Below are 21587 nucleotides of genomic sequence, written 5' to 3'. Positions count from 1 at the left end.
ATTATGTGTTTATGACTCTCTTTTTTTCAACTTAACCAGTGTTTAATTTGGTTTGCGATCAGAGGTGTCTTTTCATCTGTACTAATATGACTGATACATGAATTGAGATATAACATTCGCAGTATATATCTCCAATCCTCAAAAGTCACAAAAGAAAGTAAGAAGAGGTTGATATTTGCTATTTTACATGGTGGGACACAGTAACCAGTGGAATTTTAGTAGAGCCTATTTTAAAAATCCTTTCTCCACTTACTAGTGTGTTAAATTTAAAAGGTCAATTCCATGTAACATTTTGGTAACCCTGATGTTAAATGGTTATCACATTTATGAAGTATATTGAAGAAAATGGCTTTCCATGACTGGATAAGTCATGGATTTAGAGATAAGAGGAATTCGGAGACTGTCTTTATTTTAAATTGAAGTGTATGAACATTTCTAAATCTGTTCTCTTTGATAGTTGGGTATATGCTACAAAGCATATACAGTCCATGGGGTCTCTTTGCGACCCCATGGACTGTAGCTTACCAGGCTCCTCGGTCCATGGGATTTTGCAGGCAATAGTCCTGGAGTGGATTGCCATTTCCTTCTCCAGGGGATCTTCCCAACCCAGGGATCAAACCCGGGTCTTCTGCATTGTAGACAGACGCTTTACTGTCTGAGCCACCAGGGAAGTCTTTATATAGACGTAATTTTTTTCTTTGAAGTTGGAAAATACTGATGATAGAATTAACTGAAATTTTTAGTTTGCCTTAAGATGTCCATGTTCCTGAGTTAGAGTTTTAAAAATGTTTAAATTCCTGACAGTGGTCTCAAGTATATAAATTACTAGTTAGTATCTAGTGAATTCTGAATGCTGAAAATAACTCATGCTATGCCCTTAAGCCAAGGTATGAAACAAGGTTTATTTTTAAACATAATTTTTCAAGAGCCCTGACTGCAATGTAGAGATCAGGGACAAAGGCACAGCAAAGCATTAAAATTATCATTTGAGTTTTCAGATTTGGCAAGGCCTTTCAAAGCAGGTTTGAGGGACAGATATAGTTCATTTACTTTTCCCAAAAGGTTTGAAGGCTATGTGTGCTCCAAATGCCAGTAAATTAGATTATCAGAGAAGACAAGGAAAGATACCCGCTGGTAGTAAACCTTGCAGTTCCTAAAGCATTTTTCATGTTATTGTTTAGTCACTAACTCATGTTCTTTTTGCATGACTCTTGGAACCTCATGGACTTTGTCCACCAGGCTTCTTTGTCCATGGGATTTCCCAGGCAAGAATACTGGAGTGGGTTGGCGTGTCCTTCTCCAGGGGAATCTTCCTGACCCAGGGATTGAACCCAAGTCTCCTGCATTGGCAGGTGGATTCTCTACCATTGAGCCACCAGGGAACGATAATGTATATTAAAGTACTGAACTGGATATTTTGTTCTTGCTTTACTCCTACTGGAGTTTTTAGCTAGGTCTACAGCATGACAGCTGGGTAGTACTGCCAGACGTTGGTCACCCACAGGAATCCCAAGAGCACTGGAAAATGATAGGAGAGCCTCTCCTGTCTACCCCACACCGTTCAACAGCAGTTCTTTGATTCCTAAACAGCAACTGGCTGTCCTTCAATTCTGACAGTACCTGGAATTAACATAGATTCCAGAAAGTGAGAAGGATCAAACTAGTCAATCCTAAAGGAAATCAACCCTGAATATTTATTGGAATGACTGTTGCTGAAGCTGAAGCTCCAATACTTTGGCCACCTGATGAGAAAAGCTGACTCATTGGGAAAGACCCTGATGCTGGGAAAGATTGAAGGCTGAAGGAGAAGGGGATAGCAGAGAATGAGATGGCTAGATAGCATTACCAGCTCAATGAACATGAATTTGAGACTTCAGGAGATAGTGGAGGACAGAGGGGCCTGGCATGCTGCAGTCCATGGGGTCACAGAGTCGGACACAACTTAGCAACTGAACATCCACGATACTGCCCCCACTTCAGACACCAGCCAAAAATAGAGTCCCCAGGGTACCCACACTTCCGCCTGGTTAACTACAAATTAGGTGTTCCCACTCCCGCCCAGGTTAAATAATTCAGTGGAATGATCCGGAACTCAGGAAAGCACTATGGAGTGTAGTTTATTATAAAGGATACAAACCAGGAAGAGACAGATCCATAGGGCAAAGGGGTGAGGTGGGGGGCAGGGGTGCACAGCACATCCCTGTCCTAGCCTGGTGCTCCACCCTCCCAGCACATGGATGTGTTTACCCAGATGCTCCCTTAACCTTGTTTACTTACTTCCCTTGGGGGTGGGGCTGATAGGTCTAGCCCTCTAATCAATATGGTTGAGGACTAGTGACTGGAGCTAAGAGTCACTGCATTATATAAACTCAGGTAGAGGCTTGTCAGGAATAACAAAAGATACCACTCAGGAAATTGCAAGGGTTTTAAGATCTCATTGCCAGGAACCAGATACTTATTTTTTTATTATACCACATGTATCATCTGGGGTTCAAAGGGAAACTAACTGCACCCCAATGTCAAATTTAAAACCTAGAAATCTTTTGAACAGGTACAAAAACAAGGATCTTAACAGTCCTACCATTAAAAATAGGCTGCAATCCTCTTCCTAATATTGAAAGTAGAAATACTTTAATGGAAAGGTAAGTGCTTCTGATCCTACTACATTAAATTTTGAAGTAATATTTCAATATTAAAAAGTCTATGAGAATCTTCTAGGCTACTTACCCACTTTGTACTTTGATTAAGCGAACAGCATTGACTGTGGCCTGAATGTGATAAATGTCCACTGGTAAATCAAGTGGATTTTAATGCACATCAACATTTGTTACTGTTTTAAATGATCAGATGGTCATGACAGTATTCACCTGGAAACAGTTTTATAACCGTCATGTAAAATTACAAGTAAATGACCTTCAAAGTTTAGCCTGATTTTGCTGGAGATAGCAGCTTTGAATTTAACACTGAACTTTGTTACATCAGGAGAGGGAAACCTAAGCTGAATGTTAACTACTCCATGTTCTATAAATGTTACTTCCTTAATTCTGTAGACATGATATGTAGGAAGGCAGCATGTGAATTCATAATTGTTTTCTTAACTTTCCCACCTAATATGACACTAAATATGATGTAATTATACAACTGAAGTGATGCCCACCTTGATACTTGTACCAAAGTACAGCCTAGGAGAGGAACCTTGTAACATGATAGCATCATTTATGAATCACTTATGCCAAGCACTTTAATCATCTGAATGACCTCCTGAAATAATTACATTATTAGCTGTCATTTTGCAAATAGAGGAAACTAAGACAAGGAGATGAGAAATAGCTGGTGGAAAGTGAAGCCAGTATTTGAAACCAGAGAGCTTGACTTCACAGACTACAGTCACCTCTGTATGAGATCTTTGTGGCTGACAGTGTTGGCTTACACAGAGCATAAGCAAAACAGCCGTTTTCCTTCTGGAATTTACATCAGCCCTTGATGAGTTTGGTGTAGGGGGGAACAGGAGATCAGAAAAGATGGCAAGAGATTAACAGCAAATTGCCTTCTGATAGCTCCTTGCTGTCTCCTTGCCTAGAGACGGCACTGCCTAGGCAATGGTTCAACAACAGCATGCAACAGCATTTTGTTAATAATTCAATTGGTCTGGGTTAGTATTGCTGCTGCTGCTGCGTCCCTTCAATCGTGTCCAACTCTGTGCGACCCCATAGATGGCAGCCCACCAGACTCCGCTGTCCCTGGGATTCTCCAGGCAAGAACACTGGAGTGGGTTGCCATTTCCTTCTCCAATGCATGAAAGTGAAAAGACAAAGTGAAGTCGCTCAGTGTGTCTGACTCTTCACGACCCCATGGATTGCAGCCTACCAGGCTCCTCTGTCCATGGGATTTTCCAGGCAAGAGTACTGGAGTGGGGTGCCATTGCCTTCTCCCTGGGTTAGTATTAGGACCTGAGAATTTGCATTCCTAACATTCCCAGGTAATATACTGATACACCTGGAGAATGGCTGACATAGAGTACTTAAGGGAAGCACAGATGACTAGCCAGTGGTGTGAACATTTTGAGGGTTTCTCTTTTTTTTTTTTATAGGTAGTAGGTGCTACTTTCAAAATATCTTGTTATTTATTGTCCATGTTGACTATTCATGTAATGCACTGGACAAAGACAGTGGTCTTGTTTTTTCATATTTAATCAAGAACATTCTACTTATTCTCAGTAATAAATTGCTTTTATGTTTCTGAAATGAAAATGCCACAAAGACATGATCTATTAGAGAATAATAAAAACTGGGAATTCAGAATAATTGAATACTTTTGCTTCCACTGGGTAACTCAAATACACTTTAGAGACCAAACGATGGCTAATATCTGCTGAGGAGCAAATGTCAGTGTATGAACTCACCTAAAGGAAGAGCTGATCATTAACTCTGTTGCCTGGTAGACCACTTTATTAGAGGTGTATTAGAGCAGTAACTGTGTCCTGTGAAATAATAGTTATCTGTTAGATACAGCTATGAAACATTATGGAGGGAATAATAGATTCAGAACCCTAGTCCAGTTGAAATGGTGCTTATTAAAAACTAAAGGTAAAAATCAAAAGTAACTATTTGATTCTTAAAACTTTTCATGAGATAATTTTGGCAAAGGATCAATGGGCCCAGAGCCTTCATCTGTTCGTTGTTCAACTGTAGATCATACCCAAGTGCTGATTATTAAGACAATATCACACTTATTGCTATACTTGGGCTTCCCCGGTGGCTCAGACAGTAAAGAATCCCCCTGCAATGCAGGAGACCTGAGTTCGATTCCTAGGTTGGGAAGATCCCCTGGAGAAGGGCAAGGCAACCGACTCCAATATTCTTGCCTGGAGAATGTCAATGGACAGAGGAGCTTGGAAGGCTGCAGTCCATGGGGTTCCAAAGAGTCGGACATGACTGAGTGACTAAGCACCACACAGCACATTGCTATACTTAGCTACATATTCAAGAAAAGTTTGGAGTACAGTTGCTATTAATATTATAGTGGGAATCTCAGGTAATAACTCAAATTTAATAATGAAAATTACTTTTATAATGAAAATGTCTCGAGGTTACAATTTGGGTTTTTTTCTTTTTACTCCCTCTATTCATTGTACCTTACCTTTAGGAAGAAAGCTAAGTATTGAACACTAATGACTAAATGATGAGGCAGGAATGTCTGAAGTGAATTAAAGTACCCAGAATATCAACAGAATTTAAGCTGACTTGTTAGAGGAAGTAGTGGCACTTCACCAAGTCACTGAAATGTACAACCTTTTTTTCTATTTTGTTGTTTTTGTTGTTAAATTATACTTGCTCAACAAAAAGATTTGTGTATTTTAGAAAAATAAGAAAGTTAAAAGCCACTCCAAGACTCATTTGTTGTTCACTCACTCAGTTGTGTCCTATTCTTTTCGACCCCATGGACTGCAGCATGCCAGGCTTCCCTGTCCTTCACCATATCCTGGAGCTTGCTCAAACTCATGTCCATTGAGTCAGTGATGCCATCCAACCATCTCATCCTCTGTCATTCCCTTCTCCTCCTGCTTTCAATCTTTCCCAGCATCAGGGTATTTTCTAATGAGTCAGCTCTTCGCATCAGGTGGCCAAAGTACTGCAGCTTCAGCTTCAGTATTAGTCCTTCCAGTGAATATTCAGGATTTGTTTCCTTTAGGATTGACTGGTTTGATCTTGTAGTCCAAGGGACTCTCAAGAGTCTTCTCCAACACCACAGTTCAAAGCTCATTAATCAGAAATAATTACTGCCAATATTACATAAATATCTCTCCATACACATACACATGAGAGAAAACTTTTAAAAACAATTACCATACTAGTCTTAGTTCTTTTGGTTTAACATTGCTTGAAATTAATAGAAATAAGGGGAACAGAATACATGGGTAAACCTCAAATAAATGTTTCTTTCCTACTGGTTCTTTAAAAGTGCCTATAAAATTAAGGAAAAAGATTTTAATAAATCCTAATTGTTGTGATTCAGTTTGGTGTTCTAATTATACTTGCATTGTCAAGGCTTGTGAGGTTAGTGTGCCGATTAAACGGCTGACTAATTGGAGTACAAGAGAGAATCTGTGAAATAGATAGATCTGAAGAAACTAACCAGAATGTGAAAAAACGTAAATAGAAGATAAAAATCTGGAAAATACAAGAAAGACATGAGATAAAATGAGAAGGTCTGACACATAATGTTCAGCTGGAATTTCTTAAACATGGGACAGGGATCATAGTCAAAGAGATATTGTCTGAGAATGTTTCGGAATTGTCTCGAAGACTTGAAGTCTCAGATTGAGGTAGCATTTAGAATCTAAACAGCATAAATAAATTTTCCTGGAACAGGATATGCCTCGAGTTATAGATTCAGTTCAGTTCAGTTTAGTCGCTCAGTTGTGTCCGACTCTTCGCAACCCCATGAATCGCAGCACTCCAGGCCTCCCTGTCCATCACCAACTCCCAGAGTTCACTCAGACTCAACGTCCATCGAGTCAGTGATGCCATCCAGCCATCTCATCCTCTGTCATCCCCTTTTCCTCCTGTCCCCAATCCCTCCCAGCATCAGAGTCTTTTCCAATGAGTCAACTCTTCGCACGAGGTGGCCAAAGTACTGGAGTTTCAGCTTTAGCATCATTCCTTCCAAAGAAATCCCAGGGCTGATCTCCTTCAGAATAGATTGGTTGGATCTCCCTGCAGTCCAAGGGACTCTCAAGAGTCTTCTCCAACACCCCAACTCTGCAGCAATACAGTCTTAAAAACTTTTGCTCTGTGTCCTCTCCCTGACATTTGTCAAATATCCCTCCCATATCCTTCCAAATATCCCTCCCAAATATCCTTCCCTTCCACTAGCTAAAAGTCTGAGGAAGAAAAGCAGAGGTAGGAAAACCTCATGAATAGCCTAGGTTCACATTCAATAGGGATGTTCTGTATCAGGTAACTTAAAATTAGAGTAGAATGTGCCTATATTCCCTAGAACAGCACTAAAGGTGGGAAGATACGTCAGAACTTGAAATAATAATGCTACCATTTATTAAGCATTTATTGAGGGGGTTCTGACATTTGGGCCCCAACTACTTAGAGACTGTGATGAAAGGAGTAGACAAATACACTGTTGATGAGGGAGCTTCCTGCCAATCATCCAAGCCCCTGGGACTCCAGGTTAAGAAAACCTAGTTCATTGTCTACCAGAAACTTTGTCTCATTAATTTTCACAACTCCCCGATTACAGATGAGAGAACAGATGAAGGTACATAAAACCAGAGTGTCATGTAATTAGTAAGGAACAGAGCTAAGAGGCAGGGTGTAGCTTTATGAGTCAAAACTCTAAACTTTTAGCCACTGCTGGTACTTCTTAAAGTATATAACAAGGACCTCCTGTTTTAGAGTCAGTTCTTCTATTAATAATTAGTTGTTTTTAAGAATGTACTTGGCTACTGCTAACGCAAGGGAGTTGTTTTAATACACTAAAGGAGTTTAGTTTAATACACTAAATTTTAATGAGCTCTCCAATAACCTGAAACTATATTGTCTTTATAGTTTTTACAGTTTCATCAATTCTTTTGGAAAATAATATTTTTCTGACATTAAAAATTTTTTCTGACATATACTCCCATTGTAGAAAATGCAAACAACACTGGAAAGTATTAACATTGTTTAGATCACCTGAGGTTCCACAAGACAATGAAAAAGTATTTCTAATGTCTGGTATATTTCCTTCCAGTTACACATATCACAAATTTGTATCATTCTGTTTTGTAACTTTTGCTTTCTCTTAACATGTTGAAAGTATTTCCCCATACTGTTCAAAACAAAAATGTTAACTTTTCTATATACTGTTACATTGTAATTAGCCTATTGTTGAATGACCCTGTCTAGGAGAAAAACATTTTTTTCAAGTGAAGGAAATTCAGTGTGAGGTCAGTCCTGTATGGCTGAGTATCCCAGGACCCCCAAGGGAAAGGAAGGCATGAAGGAAGAGTTTATATTTTGAAATGGAGCAGGCCCTAGGAGTCTGTCTGCAAGAGGAATGTGGGTGACTCCTGGAAAAAAGTCTGGCTACTGGACTTTAGAAGTGGTTTCTGAAGCTGAGTTTTAAGTTTTCCTTTTCTACGGTAGCCTAAAGTTTTCGGTAACCTCTTAATTCTCTAGAATCCAGGATTGGCTTTGCCAAGCGTTGCTTTACAGGGGCACCATGGGATGACCTATGTCAGAGTATGTGTCACCTGGGAAGTTGAGGCTCTTGGTTTCTGGGCTGTTTCTTTAAGAATTCTTGTTCTGTGGATTTTCATGTTGTAGAATTCAAGGAGTCTTTTGTATTTAAAATATGCAATGACTTATCCTGTATTTCATTGTTTTAGAAAGACTGATGGCACGTACTATTTTAAGATTACTCCTTTAAAAAAAAAAGTCCTTTTGTCTTTGAGAAGAAGGCCTCCCTTTAAAGACACACTTTTCCTAGCCACCCGCCACTGCACCTGACCAGTTTTCTGTTGGCTGGTGCAATCCAGTGGTGAGCTAAAAATAACCCCAGCTTAGGAAACAGGGTTGTTCTTCATGTGGATGACTCTGTGCCGAAAGCATGGGAACAGGCTAGAAGAAAAAGAAAAAAAAAAAAAAAAAATAAAGACACACTTTTCTCACAGAGAACCTTTATAACCACTCTTATAAAACAAGAAAGCACTTTTCCCAGGTTCTCTTGGTTTTCCTGCCAATCCCAGTGGTCAGTGTGTGGAGCTGTCCAAGGTTTTATTTCTTGCCCTTCCTGTTCTGGCCCCTTTAATCATCATACAAAGAGGCAGCACAGGCTGCTGAGGACGAGCACCAGACCTGAGTCAGACCCTCGGGTCTGAGTCCGGGCATCAGTACTGGACAACTGTGTGACCTTGAGCAAGTCAAGTAAATTTCTGGGCCTCAGTTCCCTCATCTGTCAAAACAGGGGTGGTAATCAGAGCACCTAACTGAAAAGGCTATTGTGAGGATTTAATCAGTCATTCTGTCAAAGTATAACAGTTACTGGCAAGTAGCAAAATAAGGAATCTTTGGATTCCCTAATTTCTACCATAAAAGGGCTTTAAACTCAGTTTATTTTTCCCCTTAGCTCTTTCGCTTTTGTAAATACACCCTAGCAATTATGGAGGATCCAGCCACATGAGGAGGCGGAAAGATTGTTCACAGAACTGTGACTTAGGGCCCCCAGTCACGGCTTTGCCATTAACCAGCCCTGTGGCCCTTGTTAACTGACTTCTCCGACTTCAATTTCTTCCTCTGTAAAATGATGGACGTGAACTTCAATAAATCATCTTTATTTTTTAGTATTCGGTGAATCGCATTCTCTCCTTGCTTGTAAACTGGAAAAACATTTGGCACCCACCCTGAGCCGGAGAGTCATAGCTGGGGAGTGCACAGGACATTGGGGATCCACTGCCCAAGGGGCACCCAAGGAACCAGGCCTAATCCGGGCTGAGCGTGGCGTTAGCACTTCTTTCTGCAAACCCTAAACGCTCCCAGACTCACCTGAAGGAGCTGTCACGGTGGTTTGCTAGAAAACCCCGTTCTGTTAGGAAGATTACCGGGTCTCCCAAGGACACGGAAACCCTTTTTATCAAGAGGCTGGAGCGACTCAGCACGCAGCGGGAGTTGATGGGAGCCGTGTCGCCTCTTGCCATCCATGCTCCAGGAGCGCTCCTCTTTGCGGCAGGGCTAACCCCCCCCCCCGTGCTCCAGTGTATACGTTGGGTGTCCCCGCGCCGCGCGCCCCCCGCCCCTCCCCCCCGCCCACCTCCTTTCAGCCCCTCCTTCCCGGCTGCCATAGAAACCTGCCTACAAGGTCCAGGCCCTCGTCCGGGTGCCCCTCCGGCCTCCCCTTCCCCGCCTCCCCCGGGCCAGCCCCCAGCTCCGGATTGGTCCTTCGGGAAACGCTGCGGGGCGCCTGAGTCCCTTCTGCGGAGCCCCGGCCGGGCCGGTGGGCGGGGTCTGCCACTGCCGCCCCTGACAGCTCCCGAGCCTTCGGCGCGGCCACTGCGCTCTGACACCCACGCACCGCCCGCGCCCGAGCCCACCACCCAAAGAGCCCGGCCGGGCGCCGCGCAGCCGAGCCCGCGAGCGGAGCTCGCCACCAAGGTAAGCGAAGGCCGCGGGGCTCGCAGCCGGCACCCCACCCGGCCGCCCCTACCTCCGCCAGCCTGCCGACTTGGGTGCTGAGCAGGGACTCCTCTCCTCCCCGGAACCCCAGGGCAAAGAGAGACCCAACTCCCGGCGAGGGTGGGCGAATTGGGGTCAGGAGAGGATTAGCGCTCTTTAGGGGCGCCCCCTCCGAGGCCCATCGCGCCTGGGAGGCGAGAGCGTTGGAGGCGGAGGCCGGGGTGCGCCGGCGCGAGCAGCCTGCCAGTGCCCGAGGGCGTGAGCCCGGGGTGTGCTCGCCTGTGTCCCCGGGTCCCAGCTGGGTGCGGACATCCAGGTCTGTGCGCGCACCCCCAGCCTCACCCCGCGCACCCCAGCTGCGCGCCACCGGTGCCCCCGGGCGCGAGCCCGGAGCAGCAGAGTTTGAATCCAGTGCCGGGGACCTGCGTGACCCCGGCGGGCAGTGGGCAGTGAAGGGCACTGACAGGGAACGGCGGTGGTCCAGAGGAGTGGACCCTCCATCCCACCCCACGCCACGACGCGCCTTAAAGAAAGACGCTCCTTTGGAAAGACTGTACAAGTAAAGAAGAGCCTGTCTCTTCTTCCCTGAGGTCCCTTCAGGAATATTAGGAGCCCGAGGATTCGGCGACACGACTTGGAAAGGATCGCAACAGGGCTTTTAAAATGCCGTTTCCGATCAGCTCTGTGTGCCTGACCCAGGATCTGTGCAGATGGAGAGGTCAAGGCACCCGATAAAGGTGCTCTTAGCCCCAGTAAGGGCAGCGGAGATGTAGCCATCTGCACTTTTTTCTTCCCGGCTCTCCCCCTCCTCCTCCGTCCCTTCCCGGCTCTTCTCCCCACCCCCTCCCGATTTTCGTCCTCCCGACTTTATTAGACAAGAGGGCTCTCTGTTAGACCCACCCTCCCCCACCCCCTTCCTCACTCCGTTTCAAACCCAGAGCGAAGGAACCACATTTTAAGCTCTCACCCGTGCAATTCAGACAAGTTTGGAAGTTAAACAAATCGCCTTTGCACTCGAGGCCGCGGGAATCCAGAAGGGAAACAAACAAAACCAGACCGAAGGATCGATTCCAAGGTTAAGTCAAAAGATTGCAAAGGGGACTCTAAAACAAGTATTTGTTTATGGCAATATGATTTTTTTTAATGTTTGTAAATATGTATCACTCAAGCTTGCATCATCAGTATTCAATGTGATTCACAGAAGAGCTTCAAAAGATGGTTTCTGTTAGTGTTGCAAAAGCACTTCTAATTTTGGTTGCCATGGTAACTGGAGAAGTCGCCCGGCACTGTTGAGAGGCTGCCTGGATGGAATCGGGAACCGTTCTTGAGGAGACCTCCCCAAGCCCCCTCATGTTACCATGGTAATAATAATTGAGCCTAGAAGATACTTGTTTCTTTAGGGTACTGAAGTCCCGAGGCATGTTGTTGTTTAATTTTACCTTTGCAGAGTTTGCAGTTTGTGAAAAAGATCTTCCCTCGCAGACAACTGAGAGTAAACAGTGCCCTCAGCCAATTGGTCCTGCGGGCCCAGCTCTCTTCCCACAGTTCAGCTGCCCTAAGGAAGGGAGACCGAGAACAGTGTTTGATGCGAAAGGAATCCTGGCCTGTGACCAGATCTCTCTCCCCATTTAGCATGAAATTTGGACTCCTAATTAGCTTTCTAATTAGGAGGTGGAGGAATGCGAGAGGAAAGGCCAGAAAGAGGCTAATAGGGAAAAAGTCCAACTCTCCACGGACTGGTGCTTTGTATGCTGTTGAATTTGCCTAGTAAAGCCCTCATAGGTTTATTTTTGGCTTGACCACTGTTAAGTGGTAAGCCTGGAAAAACCTTCAGAGAGGTCTCCTTCTGTGCTAGGGGAAAACGTGGATTGATATTTAGTTTGAGGTGTGTGCTCTTTTCTAATAACAACTGCATTTAGAATAAAGGCAGTTTTGTATAAAACCTAAATTTTCCAGTAATAACTACAGATAGGCCATAGAGCCCTTTATGCTGTTGGTTTGGCCTTAGATTTTCAGTTTAAAAGGTTTAATTTGGGCAGAGTAATGGTCCCATTCAAATACTTTTATTAGTACATGTTCATGTCTTTAAAGGACCCTAATTCTTTACACATTCACAAGTCCTAAGCATTGAAACCTATAAATTAAATTTACATATTGATAGCATATGATTGGAAATTTTGAAAGCCAGTCCTTAGACTTACAGTTTTTTTTTTTTTTTTTTTAAAGAACATGGAGCTTCCCTGGTGGTCCAGTGGCTAAGACTCTGTAAAGCAGGGATCTGGGGTTTGATCCCTGGTCAGGGAACTAGATCCCACATGTCCCAACTAAGAGCCCATGCAGCCAAATAAATATTAAAAAAATGTTTTAATTAAAAAAAAAAACTTGTTTTAATAGGTTAGTGTTTTCAGCCAAATATTTAGTTCCATTTTGAGAAACTTAAAAATTAAAATATAATGTGAAAATCCAACTGCATTCTTTGAATCTCATTATAGTATTACTCTAAGGACTAAAGACTCTTAATTCATTTGCTAATTTTCTTTCAGTTGTTGAAATGACAACTAAAATTAGTTTATAAAATGAGTCTCATTCTATGTTTTCACTTTCCATGGTCATTGTAGAAAAAGTTCTCTAGAATTGAAGTTATAAATTTCAAGAAAAGAAGAAAATAGTCAAAGTTCTTAGGATGACAGTGTCTACAACTTGAATTAAGCAGATCACAGTTCTTAAATTACTTTTTCTCAAGAACTTCAAAGATAGCTCAATCGTTGTCATATAGCATCCTGAGGAATATTAACCAGTTTTATGGATAGGCAAATTGTGTTCAAAAAACTCAAGTCATTTCAGGTACCTACTTGGAAAATTAAGAAATGAAACCTAAAACCACCTGGCATGTCTAGGAATATGAGTACCAGGTAGGACTCAGAGAAAATCTAGGTGAGAAGAGAGATAAGGTACAGAGGCAGGAAGAATTTGGGATTAAGAGAAAAATAAAACAGTAGGTGAAAAAGAGTCTTAAATGAGAAGAAAACTCACAGATTAAAGGGAAGGGAGTAAAAAGAAAAAAAAAAAACATAGTGTAATGGGAGCTATACAGAAAACCAAAAAAACACAAGTTGGGGAACAGGAAGCTAAAACAAACTCTATTCTTTGCCTTTCACGGAGAACGGAGAACCTGATGCTTTTCAAGAAAGCTCTGGCTGTCCTATTTAGCCAAATTCTCCAATTTAGAGGCTCTCTGGTAGGACTGAAAGTGGACCAAAATTCACTTCCAGTGGTATGGACTTCCCATCTTCTGGCTAGACTCCTTCTTCTCAACCCTTCAGCCACCAAGAAAGCTTTCTACTCTGCGTTGGCTGGATCATTTAGTTGAGTCATTCTTAACTATAAGTTGCAAGCTTCACTTTTAAAAACTGCTCCAGTTGTTATCAGCCGAGTGCATTCATCTATAATTTTATGGATTAAAGCATGTTAAAAGATTCTAACAAAAAACAGTCCCTCTCTTGGGTTACGATTGCTCTGCTCTTTCTTAGCTGTTTGATCACATCCTTCCCTAGTTGGAAATAATTCTCTTATGTGGCTGGTCCTTGAGTTATCAATTTTAGACAGAATCTGTACACTTTCTTTTATTACAGGGGAGGATATAACTCTCTTACTCCTCCCCTCCAACTTCCCCTTCCTCCCTTTTTGCAACACAGTTGGTGGGAAAAAATCAGCCAGAGCACCCTTAGTATAATCCTTTATTTGCAAATGCCAGGCAGGGGAATGCTCCAGAGAGGGAAGGAGGACTGGATGTTTCCTAGGACTCCAGCCAGAGCAGCCAAAGTTCAGTTAATTTCAGAAATAGTTAGGGAGTTTGGGATCAACATGTACACACTGCTATATTTGAAATGGATAACCAACAAGGACCTACTGTATAGCGCAGGGAACTCTACTCAGTGTTATGTGGCAGCCTGGATGGGAGGTGAGTTTAGGGGAGAATGAATAGATGTATGTGTATGGCTGAGTCCCTTTGCTCTTCACCTGAAACTATCACTGTTAACTGGCTGTACTCCAATATAAAATTAAAAAGTTAAAAAAAAATGAAAGGAAATAATTGGTCAAGGATAGAAAATGGAGGAATTGCTCTTTCAAATTGGTAGCCATTATTTGAGTTAAATGGATTTTCTGCAGCGGAGTGGGAAGGAAGAGTGGGGGCCTAATATCTTGTGCTGGGATGGTGAGAAGGGAGGGTGCAGGAGGAAAGACTTTGCACACATCTCCGTGCAAAGTTCTGCCCTATTAGTGCTTCTCACAAGAGACATCACAATGTTAATTATATCAACATTGCATCTGCATGATAATGACTGTGTAATTATTTTTCACTGGAGCCGGGTTGTGGACTGTGGATGTATTTCTTTTTCTGTACCACTCTTGGGGAAAATAGTTTTTCGTTTGTTTGCTTTTTAGAGTCTATCACCATTTATTCTAGTGGCTCTTTAAAATGCCTCTCCTTGGTTTTTTTTCACACAATGAAATACATCTGCCAATCCTCTTCCTTCTGGGCCCCACCCCAGCCCTCTGAACGGACCCCCCAGTTCTCCAGTCTGAACAGTTTTCTGATGGCCGGGACATATAGGGGCCTTCTGAGACTTCTCTTCACCCCACTTCTATGTTGAGTCCCTGTTCTCTTGTCTCCTTCTTTCTTGGTTTATGCTTTTCATTTTATAAAGCATCTGTTTTGCTATAAATAGCTTCTTAAAGGGGAGTATAGGAAGTAAATTTGGGGGACTTTGCATGTCTAGAAAAGTCCGTTTCACTCTCACACTTAATTGATGGTTTGTCTGTGTATAGGATTCTCGGCTGGAAATTCATTCCCGCAAATTTCCGAAGGCACTGATTTATTCTTTTCCAGCTTCCAGTGTTTCTGAAAGTTCAGTGCCATCATGGTGCTAGATTCTTGGCATGAGATCTATTTTTTCTGTCTGGAACCTTGTGGGATTCTCTCATTTTTTAAATGAAATTTCATTGAGCATAGATTCACTTTCTCTGCGTTATGTTCGTCTACCTGGTGGAGCCAGGAAACACATCCTGCACTTTCAGGGAAGTAATGATGTAGACATACTTGGAAATTACTCCATTTTATTGGTTTCTTTTCCTTATCATGTGTTGACTATTGTTAATTGTATCAACTCAGGATTTTTAGCTTTATATACATTGGTTGCTGTCCTTTGGAATCATGCATGCTGCCAGACCAGCTTCTCTGTTCTCACCACTTTTTGTCTTTCAGAAACTGATCTCTAGTGTCAATCACATAGAATCATATCCTTAACTTTACTAATAATTTTGGTGCTTTTTGGGCATTTGCTTTGTGTACATATTGGTTTAAAGATGTTAATCTAAGCACAAAGACAGCAAATTTGTTATAGGATGTGAAGGCCAAGTCTAAAATGCTGGTACAGCTTTCAAACGTTTCATGTAAATTATTGGTAATTTGCAGAGTAGGTATCTCTCTCGAATGTAGACTTGCACGCCTTCACATTTTACAGTGGAGGAAACCAATCCAGAGATGTTTAGCATGGAGTCATTTCTCCTGACTCATTACTTATTCTTTCACCCTGTCTCCTCCCTCTCCTTGGTTACTTTGTCTTATATTCCTTTTTGTTTTCATTTCTTAATCTTTTTAAAAAATAATAATTAATTGATTTTTGGCTGTGCTGGGTCTTTGTTGCTGCGTGGGCTTTTCTCTGGTTGCGGCAAGTTGGGGCTCCTTTCCCTAGTTCTCTAGTGCAGCTGTCTAGTTGCTGTGTGGGGCTTCTCATTGTGGTGGTTTGTCTTGTTGAGCATGGGCTCCAGGTGTGCGGGCTTTAGTACTTGCGGCACATGGGCTCAATAGTTGCAGCTCCCCAGCTCTAGAGCCCAGGCTCGATAGTTGTGGCAGTCAGGCTTGGTTACTCCATAGCGTGTAGGGTCGTCCCAGACCAGGGATTGAACCCATGTCTCCTGCATTGGCAGGTGGATCCTTTACTGCTGAGCCACCAGGGAGGCCCTCTATTTCTTAATATTATTTTCTTTAGCTTTAAGGAAACATAATTCCTTACTATAAGACATTATAAAATATGTATTCAAAAGCAGCACATATTACAGAAGCAGCAAGTAATAGCGGTTAAGTCTAATTCTGGAACCAGCCTACTGGGTTTGAATCCTGTCTCTGTGACTTACTGTGTGACCTTGGGTGCATTATTTGACTACTTTTTGCCTCAGTTTGGGGACCTATAGTAATGCACCGACCTTCTCACATAGTTGTGAGAATTAAATGAGTTGATTCATGTGAAGTTCTTAGAATGGTGCCTGGCATACAATAAATATCAATGTCATTAGTATTATTGTCAAAAGTACAGAAATAAATGTTAAAAGAAATAATCTATTATTCTGTCTCTACTACCATCAATAATTCCCACTAGAGAGATGACTGTGGTTAACATTTCAGAGGGTTGGTTGCTTTTTGGTAGTTAAAGCAAAAAAAAAAAGGAATGTTGTAGGTACAATTTTATTGTTTATTTTTCCACTTTATAGTTTGAGCTTTTTTCCCATATCATTGATTATTCAGTATTCTTCTGGGTGGTATTGATATATTGGCTTCCTGTATTCATCCTAACATAGAGCCTTACAAATTAGATTCTTCATAAGAACCACCTGACTGGGAAGCCAATTCTTCCTTCTGGACCCCTTCGGGTTTAGAACAGGTGTAGAGAGGGGTCTTCCCATCATGAATTTGAGAAGACCCTGTTATAATGAAGACAGGCCTTCTCTTTCTCTACACAATGAAAGTATTCTGGAGATGGCACCTGAAGAGTGTGCATAAGAACAGAGTGATGGTGGGATTCGTATGAAAAGATTACGGGGGAGGAGGGGGAGGGCTGGGGGAGAACCAGATGGCAGTGGTGGGTGACACTCAGTGGGGCCATCACCCGTGGATGTGTGGGTCTCCCCACCCACACAGCAGAGACCACATGGAATGTGGATCTGATATTTTGAATTTTCCTTGGAACCTCAGCAATTCCATGAGGCTGGGAAGCCAATGAAAAGGCTTCTGTGTGCAGATACATCCTGAAAGCTGGAGCTGCTTTGATCTCCTGGGAGAGCTGACGTGACTTGGCCTCTTCCCAGGACATGACAGTCACCAGCCCGCTGCAGCCACACATGACCTGTGTGGCCAGAAACAGCCAATCTAGCAATGTCTCCAGAATTTTGGAATTGAGCCTTGAGCAGCCCAGTGAAGATCCATACCTCTTGAGAGCGCTCCATTAAACCCTGAGACAAATGGATGTTAGTGGGTTTGTGTTCTGTCATGTCACAGGTACTACAGAGTTACTGTCTTCCCAGGAGGAGGCAGAGAGGTTCTTCAGAGGATTGTGGGCTGGGTATCTGGCTTTGGGTGGAGAGAGATAGGTGATACAGAAGGTGAGGAGGGAAGCTTCTGTCTTGCCTAAACTCAAGCTTCCTTAAGAGTCATCCTCTCTGTTTAGCACATCATATCCATGTGAGAACCAGTCTGTGTGCTTTGGTGACTACTCTTTGCCAAGAAAAGTAAAAAAGATTTACCAAAACCACAAAATGAGTGACATGGTTAATATCTGTAGGAAACGGGATGCAGTGAGTTTTAAAGGTTAGTATATTGCAGTGCAAAGTCAGTAGACTCTTGATTTAAAGCTGTTTGTCTCGTTGCTGAAATGTTCAGTGAGAGTGGAAAATGGGTGACTTTTGGTTCAATGCTAGATTGTTTGGTTGAAAGTTGTCCATCAGAACAGAGACTAAAATTCAAATACAGACTATTACTCCCATTCTTGGGTAGTAAGATATGCTTTGATCATATTTAATTATGGAAAAAATTTAAAAACCTTTTAAAGTTCTCTGAACTTCTAGTTCAGACAAACATGTCTTGGACACAAGCAAACACCAGTTCTTGTAGCAGACAATGAGGTACAGATTTTCCCACCCTTCACATTGCCTCAAGTCCATTTACAAACAACAAAACATATTCACTTTCTATTGCCCTGACCTACATTTTCTTATTTTAGCACTTGCTGAATCACAGGGGCAGGTTCTTTCAGGCCAAATCTCCTTCAGGTTTTCCCTGAACATGGCGCATACCGCCTGTGCTCTCTGGGTCCCATCCTTCCTGTACAAATGTCTAGCCCAGTGCTTTGAACATTGTATTTAGTTATCTATTTATGTATTCACCTTGCCCCCTAGCTGATGATTTAATCACATCCACGTGACTCTTGGGGAGGGACCTCATACCACTGGTTTGAAGTAGGCAGGCCCTTAAAAACAGTCTACTGAACTGGACACTTCAGTTCAATTACAGGATTGTTATTGGGGGAATATTCCCCAGTGGAGGAAGAGTGTAGCAACCTCACATTGCTTAGGTGAGAGCAAGAAAAGGGCTTCCCAGGTGGTGCTAGTGGGGAAGAACCCGCCTGCCAATGCAGGAAACATGGGTTGGATCCCTGGGTTGGGAAGGAAACGGCAACCCACTCCAGTATTCTTGCCTGGGAAATCCCCACGGACAGAGGAGCCTGGTGGGCTGCAGTCCATGGGATCGAAAAGAGTCAGACAGGACTGAGCACGAGTGAGAGTGTAAGGAAGTGGGGAGAATGATCTCTTCTTCAACCTCACCCTTTCCTGCAGCATCTGTTCTGTGAGGGCACCCTGTGACACACACAGCTCCTGCTCACAAGACCGGGGAAGCCGGAGCACCTGTGGTTTGCACAGCTGAAGCACAGGCTCTGAGGTCAGAAAAGCCTGGACTCTGATGCTTATTGCCGGTATGACTTTAGAAAAGTTACCACGTTCTTTTGAAGTTCCTGAAAAATGAGGAAAACTGCAGGCACCTTTCAGGGCTGCTGTAAGGATGGAAGAAAGTATATACAGATGGCTTCTGACTTAGGATTTCTCGACTTTACGATGGTGTGGAAGTGACACACGTTCAGTAGAAACCAGACCTCCAGTTTTGAATTGTAATCTTTTCACAGGCCAGTGAAAAGATGCGCATACTCGCTCATGATGCCAGGCAGGGGCAGCAAGCTGCAGCTCCCAGGCAGGCACACAGTCACAAGGGCAAACCATTGCAATCCTTATAGCCATTCTCTGCACAGTCCACCTTCTGTTTTTCACTTTTGGTACAGTGACCAATCAGTTGCATAGGCTATTCAACACTTTATTATAAAATAGTCTTCGTATTAAGTGATCTTGCTGACTGTAGGTCCCCAGTGGTGCTAGTAGTAAGGAACCTGCCTGCCAGTGCAGGAGATGTAAGAGACAACAGTTCGATCCCTGGGTCAGGAAGATCCCCTGGGGGAGGGCATGGCAGCCCACTCCAATATTCTTGCCTGGAGAATCCCATGGATAATGGAGCCTGGCAGGCGACAATCCATAGGGTTGCAGAGTTGGACACGACTACAGCAACTGAGCAGGTATGCACACAGGTTAATGTAAGTGATTAAAACATGTTTAAGGTAGGTGAGGCTAAGCTATTATTTCAGCTAAAAAAAGTTTATTTTTCTTGCAGAAGGGCAGTTCTAGATGGACGTATGTGTCTATTCAGGCTGTCATAACAAAATGCCATAGACGTGGGGACTTAAGTGCCAGAAATGAATTTTCTCATGGTTCTGGAGCCTGGAAGTCTGAGATCAAGGTGGCAGGCTGGTTGGGTTCTGCTGAAAGTGCCCTTCTTGGCTTCTTACTGTGCCATCACATGGGAGGGAGGGAGAGAAAAAGGCAACACTCTCTGATCTCTTATTAGGACACTATACCCATCATGAGGGCCCCACCCTTATGACCTCACCTAAACCTAATTGTGGGCTTCCCAGGTGGCTCAGTGGTAAAGAATCTGCCTGCAGTGCAGAAGATGTGGGTTTGATCCCTGGGTGGGGAAGATCCCTGGAGAAGAGAATGGCAACCCATTCCAATATTCTTGCCTGGAGAATCCCATAGATGGAGAACCCCAGTGGGCTATGGTCCATGGGGCTACAGAAGAGTTGGACACAACTTAGAGACTAAACAACAACAGATGGTTGGATGGTATCACTGACTCAAGGGACACGAGTTTGAGCAAGCTCCCAGAGATGGCGAGGGACAGGGAACCTGGTGTGCTGCAGTCCATGGGGGCACAGAGTCAGACACAACTTAGCAACTGAAAAATAACTCCAGGGGATTTTCCCAGCCCAGGGATCGAACCCGCATCTCTTGCATCTCCTGCATTGGCAGGTGGACGCTTTACCGCTGAGCCAGCGGGGAAGCCCTCACCACTGACTGACAGGACAACCGTATGTCCCAGGTGGTCATGGGAAGCCCTGGTTTGCACCTCCTGTCCCAGAGTGGTTATTACTATCACCCCCTGCAACTCTCAAAAGTGTCTTGATTTGAATGACAAATTCTATGTCTCCCTACTTATTGAGCACTTGTTATTTATTATAGATTCTCATTAAACAGTAGTTATTAATAAGGGGGATAGACTACAACTATAGATAAATAACACTCCAAGATTTCACATAATGTTCTAACTGCAATTCACTGGTCTTATTGCTTTGACAGTCTGTGGCTGGCTGTTCTTCAACTCCACCCCTCCACTCCCATGTTTGTATGACTTCCTTTCTAAAAGGCATCCCTTATGTTTTGCAACTATACTTGACTATCACTTTGAATTTTGAAAGGAAAGACTTAGAATCGAGATAATTTACACGTTCAAACATCCCAACTAGTTTTTGATTAAGTTTTCCCTTGGGAAATATTATGTTACCAAGTAGATAAATATATTAGTATCCCAATATCACACTGCTACTTTAAGGAGTACCCATGTCATCAGATCAGATCAGTCACTCAGTCGTGTCCGACTCTTTGCGACCCCATGAATCGCAGCACGCCAGGCCTCCCTGTCCATCACCAACTCCCGGAGTTCACCGAGACTCACGTCCATCGAGTCAGTGATGCCATCCAGCCATCTCATCCTCTGTCATCCCCTTCTCCTCTTGCCCCCAATCCCTCCCAGCATCAGTCTTTTCCAATGAGTCAACTCTTTGCATGAGGTGGCCAAAGTACTAGAGTTTCAGCTTTAGCATCATTCCTTCCAAAGAAATCCCAGGGTTGATCTCCTTCAGAATGGGCTGGTTGGATCTCCTTGCAGTCCAAGGGACTCTCAAGAGTCTTCTCCAACACCACAGTTCAAAAGCATCAATTCTTTGGCACTCAGTCTTCTTCACAGTCCAACTCTCACATCCATACATGACCACAGGAAAAACCATAGCCTTGACTAGATGAACCTTTGTTGGCAAAGTAATGTCTCTGCTTTTGAATATGCTATCTAGGTTGGTCATAACTTTCCTTCCAAGGAGTAAGCGTCTTTTAATTTCATGGCTGCAGTCACCATCTGCAGTGATTTTG

The 21587-nt window shown here is 43.2% G+C and overlaps 1 protein-coding gene, 1 long non-coding RNA gene and 1 other non-coding gene across 3 annotated transcripts in view; 2 read left to right on the top strand and 1 right to left on the bottom strand.

Annotated features, from left to right (window-relative positions):
* Positions 1-4399: 4399 nt before the first annotated feature.
* On the bottom strand, positions 4400-9772 carry LOC112443002 (uncharacterized). The gene is made up of 3 exons (XR_003031255.2): positions 9540-9772; positions 8249-8615; positions 4400-4480 (listed from the first exon to the last, which is right to left on the bottom strand). It is a non-coding gene; the product is annotated as an uncharacterized lncRNA (long non-coding RNA).
* On the top strand, positions 8488-8616 carry LOC112443080 (small nucleolar RNA SNORA65). The gene has a single exon (XR_003031350.1). It is a non-coding gene; the product is annotated as a small nucleolar RNA SNORA65 (small nucleolar RNA).
* Positions 9773-9842: 70 nt separating the features above from the next.
* NIM1K (NIM1 serine/threonine protein kinase) overlaps positions 9843-21587 on the top strand; it is an 82093-nt gene continuing 70348 nt past the window's right edge. The window contains exon 1 of the mRNA XM_024981309.2: positions 9843-10145. The gene's annotated coding sequence lies outside the window, so the exon portion shown is untranslated. The remainder of the gene's footprint in view (positions 10146-21587) is intronic.

The sequence above is a fragment of the Bos taurus genome, chromosome 20, assembly GCF_002263795.3.
Source record: "Bos taurus isolate L1 Dominette 01449 registration number 42190680 breed Hereford chromosome 20, ARS-UCD2.0, whole genome shotgun sequence".
NCBI lineage: Eukaryota > Metazoa > Chordata > Mammalia > Artiodactyla > Bovidae > Bos > Bos taurus.
This window is presented reverse-complemented; position numbering and strand designations above follow the sequence as displayed.